Source organism: Acomys russatus, chromosome 14 (assembly GCF_903995435.1).
Source record: "Acomys russatus chromosome 14, mAcoRus1.1, whole genome shotgun sequence".
NCBI lineage: Eukaryota > Metazoa > Chordata > Mammalia > Rodentia > Muridae > Acomys > Acomys russatus.
The window spans coordinates 12639706-12652427 of NC_067150.1; the positions used below are offsets into that span (position 1 = coordinate 12639706).

The 12722-nt window shown below is 43.4% G+C and overlaps 2 pseudogenes; both read left to right on the forward strand.

Moving 5' to 3' along the window:
* The first annotated feature begins 1272 nt into the window (after nt 1–1272).
* On the forward strand, nt 1273–5103 carry LOC127198722 (myb-binding protein 1A-like; annotated as a pseudogene).
* An 11-nt stretch (nt 5104–5114) lies between these two features.
* Nucleotides 5115–11799, forward strand: LOC127198723 (60S ribosomal protein L13-like; annotated as a pseudogene).
* The last annotated feature ends 923 nt before the right edge of the window (nt 11800–12722 follow it).

Genomic DNA, 12722 nt, shown 5'->3' on the forward strand with positions numbered 1-12722 from the left:
AAGCTAAATAATAAATACTTGCTGGTTAAAGCCATTAAATTCAGGGTGATTTGTGATTTAATAGCTGACTGATGCAGAGTATAAGGTGACATTTCAGTTTAAGGTCACCAGTGCTACAAAATGAAGTAAAGACAGAGGCAACACATGTTTGCACCTAGGAGAACATACGGAAATCCAAAGCATAAAGACCTTTAGATCTCTGTTTTCATACTCCTAGAGTTGTCACACAAAAGAGACCAAGTTGCAGGAGCAGATTTAACTGCTAAAACAGTATCATACCAGGGAACCGCAGTGCATTTTTGCTGGGTTAAATAAGTGCACACAAACACAGCTCATTGTGGGTAATAAAAGAGTTGGAAGAGAATTAATTAAGTGAATTCCAAATCTATAATTTAGGCTTTCATTGACATGAATATTATTGGTCAACAGATGTACAACAGAATGGGCCAACATCATGGAGATATCTAGTTTTATTAGGAAGAGCAAACGTTAACACAGAAACATGAATTGGAGAAAATCCTCATTAATTAATTTTAAGTGATGACTTTCAGAGCCATGAAGATGTATAACAAGATATTTCATGGGACGTTAACATTGGGGCTGTCACGAGCTTTGAGAGTCTGATAAAGCTTTTCATGTGCATATATAGACACAAACATCCATAGGTCTCCCCCTGAGGACTTATTTAGCTAAAAATTGCTGTTCGTCGTCATGAGAGTTCCCAAAGCAATCTATTCAATAACGTGTTCCAAAATCTATTTAATTTTTAAAATATCAATGGGCTATTTAATTCAAACATGACAAGCAGCCTGGAAATCACAAATTGAGGTCAATCCGATGGCAAACAAATCTGTTTGGGGAAAGAGCAAGATGAGAATGTGGTCCTAAGACAGGAGGGCTTGGTTCTCAGTAAGAAGAGGGGAGAAACAGGAAGCCTGAGACCAAAAGGGGAGGCTGTTTGTAGTCATTGTTGTTGTTTGTTTTATAGTGGTAAACTGTTTCCCACCTGCTCTGTCCACTTGGGAAAATAAGAGTTAACAATGATGCTTCTAAGAGTCACTCGAAGGATAGATAGCCTGTTTGTAATTAAGTTTTCCTCTTTCTTTTTACTGCAAAAAATTTTACCCTTGGGTTCAGTCTGGAGGAGATGAAGAGCCCCGTGAAAGCTGAGCCTATCTCTCTGGAAGAATCGCTGGAAGAAACATAGCAGCTTGCTGAAGCGAGGCCTCAAGTGCTTTGACTTCTGGGACATCTCCGCAGCTGGAGCGGGAAATGCAGCTCCAGGCCACAGAGACGCTTCTGGAGTGCTTGCACACGAGGCCAAATGATTCAGAGATGAAATACGCCCTGAAATGCCTCATCACTGGGCTTGGGGTGGGCTGAGAAGCTGCTCAACCCTGCTACAGTCTGTCGTTAACACAGCTGCTTCAACCTTTAGAAGACATCCCTTTGTGCAGCATCCTGAGTTAGATACAAGGAAAATACAGTCTGCAATCAGTGGACAAAGCGATGATGAGACCCACACTCTTCGCAAACTTGTTTGGAGTGCTAACCCTCTTTCAGTCAGGCTGCCTGGTGAAGGACCATGAGGCCCTGATGACATCAGTGAGAATGCTGATGTTCCTGTCCTATCACCATAACCACTTGCAGGTACAGCCAATAAAGGTGGACATCCTGTCCAAGGTCCCAGAGTCCATCTTCTAGGAGGTCCTATCGAAGGTCCTCAAGGGAACTCAAGAAGGATATCCTCAGCTCTGTTAAGCAGTTGGAGCTTTTCCTCTTGGCTCAGCCAAGGGTGCTGGGAAAGTCTGAGTCACTGATGGGCTCCATTCATCTGTTCTCAGAAGAAAATATTACCAGTCTGGTGAACGTACTGAAGGTGGCAGCCAACTCCATCAGGTGGGGGCACAAGCTGCAGGACGTGGTTTTAGACCTGCTCTGCGTGGCGCTTAAGGAGAACAAGTTGACAGTGTTCTGGAAGCAGGTTTTAGAGAACAGGCTGCTAAAGAAGCGATGCAGCATGCAGGACACCCTGCTACATGTGTTTCTGCCTGCTGGGTTTATCCCTTCCACTACTGTCAGAAGAGCAGCTGCAGTTGGCGCTCTGGTGAGATGGGATCCGCCATTTCAGGGAGCACATGGTTATTTCTAACCCCCTCTGTTCATCCCAGAGATAAGTAAATGTGTGGGTTCCTCTCTAGAGGGTTGCCAGGATTACTCTGAGTGCCAGTTTGCTATGATGGTAGCCTTTACATCCATCACCAACCAAGGTCTCTCTGTCATGCCTACTTTCTGGCATCTCACTGTTTTTGAATACTGAAGCTCTGCAGAGCTATGTGGCCTGGTTGCGGGACATGTTCCTCCTGCCTGATATGGACTTCTTGGTTGACTTCAGCACTGCCAAGCAGAAGGGAGCTCAGGACGCCTTGTTCAACGTGTCTGAGCAATCTGTACCCCAGCTCCAGAAGTGGATCATCCACAGCCTGGTTAGCCTTGTGGACCATCTGCACCTGGAGAAGGATGATGCCTTGGTTGAACAAGTATCCAGGTTTTACTTGTTCCAAGCCTTCTTTAAGCCCCCCCCAAAAGCCACTCCCCAGATCCCAGAGACAAAGCAGTACTTCTTCCATTTGGACGACCGGACCCGCTGGTTCATTATTGGTGCCTTCCTCAGGCTGCTACAGACCCTCAGTGTGAACTTCAGACGGACACCAGACTTGACTGAAAGTGGGAATCTCTGGACTCAGTGCCTGGTGCAGTTAGTTGGCAGACTTGCTGTTGTACCACAGCATCAACGTGACCATTTGTGACACCCTTCACAACACAGCAGACCCAAGCCTGGGACCCAGTGATGTTGACTCTGAAGGAACTAGAAGCCTGCTCCTCAGAGTCTAGGTCCCTTGCCTTCCAGCATCTGCTGCTTCTAGTGAGCCTCCACCTTTTCAAGTCCACCGCAGAGAGCTGTGATGTCCTAGGTGATACCCAGACTTGCGTCAAGAAAAATGTGACACAGAATTGCTACTGATCACACTCTACAACCAAAGCCTCTCAGAAGCCAGTGGAGATATCTTGCTGTCCTTGCTGGCTCAACCCAGCAATTCAATGTGCCAGGTGGTCCGGAACATATTTGGCCATATCTGTTCCCACCTTACTCCTTGAGGTCTGCAGCTAATCCTGGCTGTGCTCAACCCTGAGACAAATGAGGAAGAAGATGACATGGTGGTCACTGATGACACCAATGAGAAACAGCTCAAGTATGGAAAGGAAGAGGACACAGATAGTGAGGACAGTGAGAACTCAGTAAGTGATGGAGAGATTGTGGATAAGGAGCATGGGGAAGAGAGTAAAGAGGATCATGATAAGGATGTGGACCCAGGCTTCCTTCAGCAGCTGATGGAAGTGTTGAAAGCCTGGAATGCACTGGCTGGAGTGGACAATGAGGAGGAGGAGGAGGAGCAGAAGGAGGAGGAGGAGCAGGAGGAGAAGGAGGGGAGGAGCAGCTTGGGGATGAGGTCCTGATGGCCCTGGACCAGAACCTGGCCAGCCTATTCAATGAGCAGAAGCTACGCATCCAGGCCCCGGAAACAGGAGAAAAACAAGATGCAGAAGAGAAGAAGCTGTTTGATGTGATGGTGACCCAGCAGCCTGAGCACCCCCTGATCCTGGAACTTCTTGAGCCACTGATGAACATGATCCAGCACAGCGTGCATAGCAAAGGCTCCACCAAGCAGGAGCAGGACATCCTGCACAAAACTGCCCACATCTCCATGTGCCATCCTTTGTCATGCCCGCCACTGCTGCCATGAGGTGGAGCCCTATGCAGAGGCTCTGCATGCCCATGTGGAGTAGCTTGTGCAGCATGCTGGCAACCAGGCTAATGCCTCTGTCGCCCTTTACTGCTTCAATGCTTCTCTACACTTGCTGCGAGTCCTCATGGGAAACACCACTGAGAGGCACCGAGATGGCCAGAAGCTATAGGGAGCTGCCACCAAGCCTGAACCCAAGGATTCAGAGGACCAGCCCAAACTTGGACTTCCTGATGCAGGCATAATTCACAACACTGGAATCTCTTCTGACCCCTCGTAACATCCCACTTACTATCCCCATGTTCCTCAGCCTCTTCTCCAGATACCCAGTGATCTCTAAAAACCTCTTCCCCATCCTGGTCCAGACGTGGCTGGCCCATCTGGGCCCTGTCATCAGCCGCAGGCATGCCTGATGTTCCAGAAGGCCCTGCCTACAAAGGAGCTTAGAATATGTTTTAAGGATCCTGAATGGAAGCAGCTGATCGGCCAAGTCTCGGGAACAATCAACCAGACCTTGTACCAGAGGGAGGTGTCTACCTTAAAGCTGTTGAACACTGTCTTCAAGACAATCAATCATGAGAGGCTATCTGTGGACCTCACCGCTCTGTTGGACTTGCTGTAGAGCAAGCACAGAGGCTGCAGCAAAGCCTATAACAGGGGAACCAGTCCTCTATGACCTCTACTGGTAGTCCATGAGGACGTTAGGGGTCCAGAGTGCCATGTCAGAAAAGAATGGCGCCAAGGATATTCCTAGTGACACCCACAGCATCTTTAGCGTGAAGTGGGAAAAAAGGAGGGATTCTTGCCAGAGACCAAGAAGCAAAAGAAATTTAAATCCAAGGGCACGACTCTAGAAAAGGATGCTACATCAAGGCAGGATGAAGCAAAAGAGGATACCTAGCCTGCTGCCACTGGTCAAGACCAAGCCCTAGCACAGGCAAGAAGAAAAGGAAGAGAATGAGGGCCAACTCCCCATCCCTGGTGAATGGGACACCTGTGTCCAAAAGTCTGGCTACCGACAACCCCATCCTAAGCCCCAGCACCCCTGCCAAGACACAAAACTGCAGAAGAGAAAAGAGAATCTGTCACAGGTGGATGGAGCGATTTCTGTGTCCCCATAGAGCCTGAGGACAAAAAGTATCATCAGAAGACTCTTACTGCAAAGGAGGTCATAAGAAAGTCCCCTGAGTCTGCCCTGCCACAAAAACGGGCAAGGCTGTCTTTTGTCAGAAGGAGCCCCAGCCTGTCACAGAGTTGGGTTAAGAAAAGCAGAGTGGGCTCAGCTGTTCTCCTGTACAGGAGGCAGCCATGGCGCCCATCTGGAATGGTGGGATCCTGAAGCCCCACTTCCACAAGGATTGGCAGCAGCGAGTGCACACTTGGTTCAATCAGCCGGCACGCAAGATCCACAGAGGCAAGGCCTAGCAGGCAAAAGTGCGCCGCATTGCCCCCTGTCCCACGTCCGGTCCCACCAAATCCATAGTGAGGTGTCCCACCGTTATATACCACACCAAGGTCTGAGCTGGCAGGGGCTTCAGCCTGGAAGAACTCCTAGTGGCTGGTATCCACCACGTCCCCTGGATGGGGAGGCCTGGTGGCACTCAGAGGAAGAATAGCAGGCTACCAAGAAGAGACTTGATACCCTATGAGCATATACAGGGGGAGGAAGTCCCCCTCCGTCACAGTCATAGGGGAGGGGAGTAAGGGGAAAATGGGAGGGAGGGAGGGAGGAATAGGAGGGTACAAGGGATGGGATAACCAACTGTTGAGATGTAATATGAATAAATCAATAAAATTAAAAAGAAGAAAACAACAACAAAAAGAAAGAAAGAAAGAAAGAAAGAAAGGAAGAAAGGAAGAAAGAAAGAAAGAAAATGGCGTGCACCATCGACATCTTTGTGAACCCGAGGAGGCAAAACAAACCCACTACAGGCCAATGTGCAATGCCTGAAGCAGTACCAATCCAAGTTCATACTGTTCCCCAGGAAGCCTTCTGCTCCGAAGAGGGAAGATAATTATGCTGCAGAACTGGCCACCCAGCTAGCAGGACCTGTGATGCCCATCCGGAATGTCTACAAAACGGAAAAAGCTAGAGTCATCACAGAAGAGAACTTGAAGGCTTTCGCCAGTCTTCGCATTGGCTCGTGCCAACACCCGGCTCTGTGGCATCCGAGTAAAAAAGGCAAAGGAAACAAAGGCAGAGCAAGATGTCGAGAAGAAAAAGCAATGCACTGTTGGAATGCTGCAATAAATTTCCAGAAAGGAAAGAGGGGGTGGGTGAGAATAGGTTTCACCCTCTATATTGTTTACTTTTTCTCTTTGTATAAGAAAAAGTATGCAAAATCAATATTTATTTGAACTTAAAAATTTCTTCTTGGCAGTGTAACCTTGAATAACCACTAAGATCTTTTGTTGCAGGGTATATATAATACAATACTTCTCAATCCCTGGTAGATATCTTCTACAGTATTCCATGCAGTGTAGCTCTCTCACCACAGGAGGTGGACTGCACAGGTGGACTGTTTTATACTTGAAATGAAAAGATAGAGATTTCCACTAAAGATGATCTGAAGTTACAGTAAGAACAAGTCTGAGGCTTGAATTCCAGCACACTGTATATAATGTTTGACTCCCCTTCAGTGCATCACTGTATCAATCCTCTGATCAACTTCTATAATGCCTTACTAGTATGACAACTGGAGATGTCTAGGAAGCTGGTAGGCCTGCAGTTGGCATAAAGAGGCCTTACGGAGTGTATTTCCTGCTGAAATAAATGGTGTCTATTCTGTTCCATTAATCTAAAACTGTGGATTATCTATTGTTTCCAAGGTACCGTAGGAAACGAGTGAATAGGATGGAGTTCCTGTATCCCAAGGTCAAGGTAGAAAAGTGATGAAAGCAGCCACTACACTTACCGACAAGGCATTTGAGGAAATAGATTGGGACATCAGCCATGAAAAGGGGAAGTATTGAAATTTTTAAAAAGGAGAGGTCATAATTTATTGGCAGAGATCTGAAAAGTCTTCCATAGAAAGGAGCTTTTCTGAAAGAACGTTTAGAGAGACTAATGGTAAAGAGTTTGTGGTTACTCATGCTGTAACAGCCCATGTGGAGAAATCTCTTGAAAAAAACAACCTTTAAGCCAAATATAGAGACTTAGAAAACATAATTCTTTTTTTATGTGTCAAGCTTCTCGGGATTACTTGTGCTTGGACAATGAAACTGGCAGTTGAGTTGGCATTCCATTATGGACAGTTTGAAGACCACTGCAGCTTGCTGACACAGATTTCTAGGCTCTGCCCTGATTTTCTCCCTTAGTTTAAGAGAAAGATCCTTCCTGACAAGACTGTATGCAAAGGTGGTAGAGAGGTAATTTGAAAATGGCCCCAGTAGATTGAAATAATCTGCAAAAGTTTAAGCAGGAAATCACTGTATAACTGAAAGGCCGTGTGAAGATTGTATTGTCTTTGTTGTTGTTTCTTTTACAATGTTTAATTTTTCTGTTTGACAATTTCATACACGTGTATAGCGAATTCTGAATACTCTCTTCCCACACAGTCTCTTATCTCCTTTCTCTAACTACCTATGGCTTATCCTTACTAGTTTTTTCCCAGGCTCATGACTTTTGTGTTTGTTTTGTGTGCCTGTGTGCACTAGGTCTGTGTAGGAAGGGCTTGCCAACATTTAGACACGCATAGGGGAGGAGTCCAGCATGCCTAATTTTCAGTGAAATATTTTTATAGGAAGAAGCAAGGGGTGTCATTGTTTCTTTGAAAGCTATTATAGTGGTATAGGTGAATCAGACATGTATCTGAAAATAAAAATAAAAAGAGAAAAGTCAAAAACAATAACCAGAAGTTTCCAGGTTTTCCTTCACTAAAGAAGAATCTTAAAAGTCAAAGACTCATAAGGTTCAAACAAAGTCAACTGGAGTAAATGAACCTGAACTCTTTTACATAAGACACTTTGGGGGCTGAAGAGGTGGCTGTGAGGTTAAGAGAACTTACTCTTCTTCCAGAGGTCCTGAGTTCAATTCTCAGCACTCATATGGTGGTTCACCACCATCTATAGTGTGACCTGATGCCCTCTTCTGGCCTGAAGTTGTACCTGCAGACCGAACACTGTATACATAATAAATAAATAAATAAATATTTTTAAAAGGACCCTTTGGAAATGATGCTTGCTTGGTGAGAACAGCACATGGCTGTGACTGCACAGAAGATATTGTTTTACAGATGTCTGGAGCTCAACCAGCCAACCAGGGAGTGGTGCTTTTTGACTGGCAGCATCTCTCTGAAATGTTGGATTTATACTTTCTATGCTTTCATTTTTTTTTCTTTTTAGGGAATCAATAGAATATCACTGACGTTTAAGCTTATGTTTTTTAAGAAGTCACTGTAATCAAAGGCCAAGAAGAGAAAAAAACATACCAGTTTCAGAGAAAGAAACAGTCTTTATGGTAAGTCAAAGTGACTAACTACACTCTAAGCAAAATTTATGTGGTCACAAAAAACCAAACCAAAACAAAACAACAAAACCAACCAAACAACCAAACAAACAAAAAGCCAGACATAAAAATGGAGATTTGAGAGGTAATGTTAGGTTTGGACACTGGGGACAGTGTGAGGTTTGTGTGTACTTTGCTTGCACAGAAAAATCTGTGTTCTTCATTGTGTGTCATTGGATTAATGAACCTAGAGAAAATTAATATAATTGTGCTTTGTTGAATAGAAAGTGGAAGGGAAGAAAAAGGCAAGTTTCCTAGATGGAAAAATCAATGCCATGAACACAGCATATTAAATTCAGCTCTTTGTTTGCATTTTTTAGGGGAAGCAGAGAAGAAGAGTTATCTGTCAAGTGCTGTGTAATGAAATCTAAACACAGCGCTGTATTCGAAAGTGTTGAATATGCCATTTTCACGGTAAGTTTAGAATCTAGAGGAAAAACACAGATTCCGAGTTGTTCTGGTTTGGGAGTTACAATATGACAAGGATACCCCCTGGAGAACAAAATCAAGGTGCCTAGCAACCCATCTAGGTGCCTAGCAACCCCCTTAGGGAGGATTCTGAGAGATCAGCACAGTGAAATGTGGACCAAGAGGTCAGGGAAAGAATAAGTCCTGGGATTAGATTTTTAAAGTGAACACAACTCAGCACCCAATGGAGTAGAGACAAAGGTAGCTATGCTGAATTGGTGGCTGAAGTTGGAAGAACGAAAATATAAAAGAGAGCATAATCCTGTTGTGTCTATCCCAAGAGCTTGAGAATATAAGTCATTTATTTTAAAGTTATTCTGGTGAAATACAATCTAAAGCCCTAAGCACCTGAAATTCCTGTCCATGAGTTCAAGGAGAAGCTTAGCTAGAGTGTCTTCAAACACATGCTCATAATTGCTTCAGTTGTGACTTTAGAAATCCCTGAAAGCAAGGAGAATGACAAAACTCTCTATCAAATTTTTCTCTGAGAAAAGTAAACTTGAGTGGCTCACATGGACAACCAAGAAATCTTGACTAATTTAGAGAATGTTTCAGCACATAATTTTATGCATTGCTTTGTTCCAAATACCATATGCCCTGTGGTTAATATTGAAGAGGTTAAGGAGATGGAGTGTTTGATGGCCACATAGTAACCATTGTGATAAATGCCATGAGCAAATATGTTTAATAAAAATGTTAAACAAAAACTATAATCTAGATTCCAGGTTAATTCCTTCTCTATTGATAATAGCACAGGCCTACAGACAGAACCACAGACCAGCTTAGATAATTTTTTTTAAGTATGCTTTGGCCCTTGGTCACAGTTGTGCAATGTTGAAGGATTGTAACTCTTGATGGCTTTCTTACCTGGCAGATCCCCAAGGAAGCACATGGCATTATGTGCCACGAACTGTCCTGGAGCCATGTGTCTGTGTGTCCTGGAGCCATGTGTCTGTGTGTCCTGGAGCCATGTGTCTGTGTGTCCTGGTCCTTGCTGCCCTCTCAGAAGATTCGCTCATTGGAACTCCATACCAATAGTGTGTGTATGCATAATTTTATTGTGTAATTTACATGACGGATTTCTGTATCCCTCATATTTGGTTGCAAGCCTTGTTCTGAGAATCTCCTGCCTCAGTAGTGTATAAACTCTGTTCTCTAATTGTACCACGATATGCCAATAAAGCAGCTTACAGCCAGCTGCTGAGCAGGGGAGAGAATAGGGCTGGACTTTCTGCCAGCCAGGGGAGGAGGAGGTAGAGGAGGAAGTAGAAGATTTAGCCTGGGAATTAAGCCACAAGAGAGGTCCAAGAGACATCAGGAAGGAGCTGGAACTGGGAAAGGTACACAATGCAAGTATCTCTGGGATATATGCTGGGAGGAAACCAAATTAGCTTAGAGGGTTAAGAGTAGAGTAATAACTGCTGAGCTATTAAACAAACATAACAGAGTCTCAATTATTTGTTTGATAGCTGGGTTAAGAGAGTAACTAAGAGAGACATGTTTTATAAAAATAAATTTGACAGGTATGTAACCCTACAAACTCCCCAAAGTCCTAATTCTTAATTTCATGGAATGGTTAATTTTCAGCCCCCTTCATACTTCACAAAGATTTTAAAATTTCTTTATGTGAAATATGGCATGAATCCCATAGGAAAGTAAGAAAATAGATGGATTAGCAAAGTTCATCCTTGAGAGATGGACCATGCCTGAAGAAAGAGGCATGCTATACGTGAAAAGCATTCTGTCTAAGACAATATAAAGTAACATGTACGATAATGTGCACAGTGAACTAAAGAAACGTGCAACGGAAAACACAGGGGTATAAAATAGTGAAAATAGAAAAACGTGGGACGTATGAAAAACTGAAAAGCATGAGTGGGTGTGTGTGTGTGTCTGGCTGTCTTTGATAAATTGTCAGGAAGAGGAGGTATACAGCCCTGAGTGTCAACATTGACTGTCATGATCATGGAAGTCTTGGGTTATTCTTCTTATTCCTACAACTTTTACCAAGAATGACACTGAATCTGATCCCAAGCTTGTGACCTTCTTTCTGGCTATGCATACATAGCATAATTTCCTTCTAAGTCTATTTATACCTGAGCCTCCCATAATGTCAGGTAAGGCCATAAGATGTGGGCTACCCAATGTCAGCAACATTGATCTTGCCAGTCATATACAGAAGCAAGAACAAACACTATATCCTCCTGTGTTGTGGTGATTATGCAAGAGTGTGAAGAGCCAGGTTCCACATTACTCTGAGTATAATCAAGTAGAAATCTTTCCTGAACAACAGAAAAGTTGTACTTATTAAAGAATGGGTTTTATTACTAAAACACAGGTTAGACTTGACTTTCATTATATTTCTCTATATTGTCGTGTGGACTTCCTGAGTATTCCTATCACTAGATAATTGCCTTTCAGAAAATCTCTCAAACATAAGGAAAGCCAAATGGAAGAGTCAAGAAAGTGAGACAGAGTCTTCTACATGCCAGGAATTAGCTATTTCTCCAAAATCAGCTGACAGAAATAATTGTATGCTGTCCACAGATTCTAGACAGGTAATTTTTGTAACAGGTGGTGAGACCTTGGAATATCGCCATCACGAATAAGGCAAATCAAAGAAATATATTATTAGTAATACAGTACTGAAGTTTATGAATTGTTACTTAAACAATTATCATCCCTTTAATATTATTCCCTTTTCTCGCACAGTGAAGTGAATTTTTGAGTTGAGAAAAAAGTACATGAGAAGTTGGATGGCTTGAAGACACGTGTGCACCACTTACTAAATAAAGTCCCCACATTGTATATTGTAATGAGATATAGAACCATGCATGATTTTCTTCTCTCTGAATCTATCACTCACATAATATAGAATAATGACTCAACCAAAATGTTTTCACATAGACAAGTGCAGTGCGGAGTACAAGGCATATAACAGAGCAGGGGCTCTGGGATATGGCCTTGTGGGAAAAGTGCCTTCTGCACAAGCATCTGGACTTGACTGTGGATGCCTAGTATACATGCAACTGCCAGGAATGTCCTAGATCTACTCTCATGCTAGTAATGGGGAGAATGGGATTCAGGAGGACCATTGGGGTTTCCTACATAGTTAGTCATGCCACGTCAGCATGCTCCAGATTTAGTAAGAGACTGTAAAATAAGATTGAAAGGCATCAGCTGACACCAGACATATGCAGGAGAGAGAGAGAGAGAGAGAGAGAGAGAGAGAGAGAGAGAGAGAGAGAGAGAGAGAGAGAGAGAGAGAGAGAGAGAGAGACCCTATTAGTGTCCCTGAAAGTTCTATGCACATGCCCATTCTCAATAAATAACTGCTCCTTTTCTCATTATAATCGGGGTCTGGGAAGCAAAGTAAAAACATGCCTGGAATTTTTCTAATTGCATAATTTAATGAGATATTAGGCTACAGTTGTAAGGTTAGTCACTTTAAACTCCCAAACCAGCGGAAAGAATAAGTTATCAATTAATGAAGGGTAGCACTGAATGGCATATGATGAATGGAACTCATCCTCAATAGCAAGAGGATTCAGACCATGAAGACAAAGTATGCATCTGGGACATCTGGGATTTCATACACTTTCTCTTCTGTTGTGGGCCTGCTGATATTAAGGTTCACTCATGTTACAGAATGGCTCACAGCATAGGGATTGTAGCTCTAGCCTGCAGAAGTTACAACAGAAGTTTCACTTGCAAAGTATAGTTAAGTATCTTTGAGGAATGAGACAAGAAGGACTCAGCTTTAAAGGGGTGAGGAAAATGGAAGACATATTGAATGCTAATTCAGTGACAAGTAGTGGTGGACAGTTCATTTTTACTTTCTCTAATTCAGGCAAAGTTGTTCTGAGTGAGTTTTATTTTCTCTTACTTGTAGGTAAAGAAGCCTAAGCTTACCTAGCTTAACTTTGTCAAGATTTATGTCA